General features: G+C 33.7%; 1 pseudogene; it reads left to right on the top strand.

The window, feature by feature from the left end:
* The first annotated feature begins 2,922 nt into the window (after positions 1 to 2,922).
* On the top strand, positions 2,923 to 3,887 carry LOC119613434 (annotated as a pseudogene).
* Positions 3,888 to 4,226: the final 339 nt, after the last annotated feature.

The following is a 4,226-nucleotide window of genomic DNA, read 5'->3' as shown; positions in this document are numbered from 1 at the left end:
TTCTAGTTCAGTTCTAGTTCAGTTCTAGTTCAGTTCTAGTTCAGTTCTAGTTCAGTTCTAGTTCAGTTCTAGTTCAGTTCTAGTTCAGTTCTAGTTCAGTTCTAGTTCAGTTCTAGTTCAGTTCTAGTTCAGTTCTAGTTCAGTTCTAGTTCTTCTAGTTCAGTTCTAGTTCAGTTCTAGTTCAGTTCTAGTTCAGTTCTAGTTCAGTTCTAGTTCAGTTCGTTCAGTTCTAGTTCAGTTCTAGTTCAGTTCTAGTTCATTCTAGTTCAGTTCTAGTTCAGTTCTAGTTCAGTTCTAGTTCAGTTCTAGTTCAGTTCTAGTTCAGTTCTAGTTCAGTTCTAGTTCAGTTCTAGTTCAGTTCTAGTTCGTTCTAGTTTTCAGTTCTAGTTCAGTTCTAGTTCAGTTCTAGTTCAGTTCTAGTTCAGTTCTAGTTCAGTTCTAGTTCAGTTCTAGTTCTAGTTCATTCTAGTTCTAGTTCAGTTCTAGTTCAGTTCTAGTTCAGTTCTAGTTCAGTTCTAGTTCAGTTCTAGTTCTGTTCTAGTTCAGTTCTAGTTCAGTTCTATTTCAGTTCTTTCAGTTCTAGTTCAGTTCTAGTTCAGTTCTAGTTCAGTTTCTATTTCAGTTCTAGTTCAGTTCTAGTTCAGTTCTAGTTCAGTTCTAGTTCAGTTCTAGTTCAGTTCTAGTTCAGTTCTAGTTCAGTTCTAGTTCAGTTCTATTCAGTTTCAGTTCTAGTTCTAGTTCAGTTCTAGTTCTAGTTCAGTTCTAGTTCAGTTCTAGTTCAGTTCTAGTTCAGTTCTAGTTCTGTTCAGTCAGTTCTAGTTCAGTTCTAGTTCAGTTCTAGTTCAGTTCTAGTTCAGTTCTAGTCAGTTTAGTTCAGTTCTAGTTCAGTTCTAGTTCAGTTCTAGTTCAGTTCTAGTTCAGTTCTAGTTCAGTTCTAGTTCAGTTTAGTTCAGTTCTAGTTCAGTTCTAGTTCAGTTCTAGTTCAGTTCTAGTTCAGTTCTAGTTCAGTTCTAGTTCAGTTTCAGTTCAGTTCTAGTTCAGTTCTAGTTCAGTTCTAGTTCAGTTCTAGTTCAGTTCTAGTTCAGTTCTAGTTCAGTTCTAGTTCAGTTCTAGTTCAGTTCTAGTTCAGTTCTAGTTCAGTTCTAGTTCAGTTCTAGTTCAGTTCTAGTTCAGTTCTAGTTCAGTTCTAGTTCAGTTCTAGTTCAGTTCTAGTTCAGTTCTAGTTCAGTCTAGTTCAGTTCTAGTTCAGTTCTAGTTCAGTTCAGTTTAGTTATCTAGTTCAGTTCTAGTTCAGTTCTAGTTCAGTTCTAGTTCAGTTCTAGTTCAGTTCTAGTTCAGTTCTAGTTCAGTTCTAGTTCAGTTCTAGTTCAGTTCTAGTTCAGTTCTAGTTCAGTTCTAGTCAGTTCTAGTTCAGTTCTAGTTCAGTTCTAGTTCAGTTCTAGTTCAGTTCTAGTTCAGTTCTAGTTCAGTTCTAGTTCAGTTCTAGTTCAGTTCTAGTTCAGTTCTAGTTCAGTTCTAGTTCAGTTCTAGTTCAGTTCTAGTTCAGTTCTAGTTCAGTTCTAGTTCAGTTCTAGTTCAGTTCTAGTTCAGTTCTAGTTCAGTTCTAGTTCAGTTCTAGTTCAGTTCTAGTTCAGTTCTAGTTCAGTTTAGTTCAGTTCTAGTTCAGTTCTAGTTCAGTTCTAGTTCAGTTCTAGTTCAGTTCTAGTTCAGTTCTAGTTCAGTTCTAGTTCAGTTCTAGTTCAGTTCTAGTTCAGTTCTAGTTCAGTTCTAGTTCAGTTCTAGTTCAGTTCTAGTTCAGTTCTAGTTCAGTTCTAGTTCAGTTCTAGTTCAGTTCTAGTTCATTCTAGTTCAGTTCTAGTTCAGTTCTAGTTCAGTTCTAGTTCAGTTCTAGTTCAGTTCTAGTTCAGTTCTAGTTCAGTTCTAGTTCAGTTCTAGTTCAGTTCTAGTTCGTTCTAGTTCAGTTCTAGTTCAGTTCTAGTTCAGTTCTAGTTCAGTTCTAGTTCAGTTCTAGTCAGTTCTAGTTCAGTTCTAGTTCAGTTCTAGTTCAGTTCTAGTTCAGTTCTAGTTCAGTTCTAGTTCAGTTCTAGTTCAGTTCTAGTTCAGTTCTAGTTCAGTTCTATTTCAGTTCTATTTCAGTTCTAGTTCAGTTCTAGTTCAGTTCTAGTTCAGTTCTAGTTCAGTTCTAGTTCAGTTCTAGTTCAGTTCTAGTTCAGTTCTCAGTTCAGTTCAGTTCTAGTTCAGTTCTAGTTCAGTTCTAGTTCAGTTCTAGTTCAGTTCTAGTTCAGTTCTAGTTCAGTTCTAGTTCAGTTCTAGTTCAGTTCTAGTCAGTTCTAGTTCAGTTCTAGTTCAGTTCTAGTTCAGTTCTAGTTCAGTTCTAGTTCAGTTCTAGTTCAGTTCTAGTTCAGTTCTAGTTCAGTTCTAGTCAGTTCTAGTTCAGTTCTAGTTCAGTTCTAGTTCAGTTCTAGTTCAGTTCTAGTTCAGTTCTAGTTCAGTTCTAGTCAGTTCTAGTTCAGTTCTAGTTCAGTTCTAGTTCAGTTCTAGTTCAGTTCTAGTTCAGTTCTAGTTCTAGTTCAGTTCTAGTTCTAGTTCAGTTATAGTTCAGTTCTAGTTCAGTTCTAGTTCAGTTCTAGTTCAGTTTTAGTTCAGTTCTAGTTCATTTTAATCATGGTTTTTCGCTGTGTGTAGCTATTATGTAGCATAATTTTCTGTCAAGAAATGTAAAACATACTTAAAATATGTAAAAAATTCAAAAAGATAAATAATGCTACAATTTTGCCAGACGAACATTATGTATTTAAAATTAAAAAAAAACATCAATACAAATACTTACAGAAATTGCAAAAAAAATAATTTTATCTACAATGTTTCACATTATTTTTCCTATAAAAGCTACAGACCAATAAACGAATAGATAATAGTTCATAACTGCTAAAGAAGTAAAAAGTTAAAAAATGTTTGTCTCCAAAATATTAGCTTGTTTCTTTGTTTTCGGCATTTTCGTCTCATATACTCAGGCTCAAGTTTGCCAGTCTGGCAATTGTCCTTCTGATGTCGACGTTTACCCGACTTTGATGTAGCCAGGTATTTAGGTACTTGGTATGAGTATGCTAAATATCCTATGCCTTTTGAGGCCGATGGTGTTTGCATTAAGGCAGAATATGGACTCCAGGATGATGGTGCTGTTTCTGTAACAAATTCTCTAGTTAATGGAACGTAAGTTGAAGGAGACAATTTAGATTTTTATTAAAATTTGATTTCTTTTTGCTATAAAATTAATTTTGAGCGTAAAATTGAAATTCTATTGGAAATATAGTCTTATGTTTTTGGCGAAAACAAGATTTTGTGCAAAAACAAAAAATATTTTTTGTGAAAACCGAGTTTAGTAAAAATAAAAAATATAATTAAGGATTGTTTTCAATTACAAATATTTTCTTTTAGCTCTGGTGCCGTTGAAGAAATTAAAGGTTCCGCCATGTTACTTCCAATGCAAACTGTTAGTTCAATTTCCTGTTAGTCCAGCTTACAATGTTCGTAGCAATTATTGGGTTCTCGATACTGACTATTGTACTACAGTGTAGTCTACTCTTGCGAACCTTTAAATGGACAACATAACAGTAAGTTCTGGTGATATTTTAATTAAAAAGATATATATATTTTTTTTTTTTTATTTTTTTATTTTAGCATATGTATGGATATTGACTCGCCAACGTTTGCCTGCAAGTGATACCATAGAGAAGTCAATGAATGTTTTGATAAAGAATAATATTTCTTTGGATCCTTTGACTCTAACCAATCAATTGGGTTGTTAAGAAAAAGCGGGAAAATTAAAATAAAATTGTTTATTTGGAGTTATTATTAATGCTTAGATTTCTTTAAATAAAATAATTATTATTGCTAAAAAAATACAACTACTAAACACTTCTAAACAAAAAGAGCATTCAAGGACAAGTACATCAAAATTTTCACTAAAATGAATATGAACTGACCTTGAACTGAACTAGAACTGAACTAGAACTGAACTAGAACTGAACTAGAACTGAACTAGAACTGAACTAGAACTGAACTAGAACTGAACTAGAACTGAACTAGAACTGAACTAGAACTGAACTAGAACTGAACTAGAACTGAACTAGAACTGAACTAGAACTGAACTAGAACTGAACTAGAACTGAACTAGAACTGAACTAGAACTGAACTAGAACTGAACTAGAACTGAACTAGAACTG

This window comes from Lucilia sericata, unplaced genomic scaffold (genome assembly GCF_015586225.1).
Source record: "Lucilia sericata isolate MDLA Ls3-8-SP2 unplaced genomic scaffold, ASM1558622v1 Contig002118F_arrow, whole genome shotgun sequence".
NCBI classification, from domain to species: Eukaryota; Metazoa; Arthropoda; class Insecta; order Diptera; family Calliphoridae; genus Lucilia; species Lucilia sericata.
The sequence above is the reverse complement of the archived record's forward strand: the minus strand, read 5'-3'. Positions and strand labels throughout refer to the sequence as shown.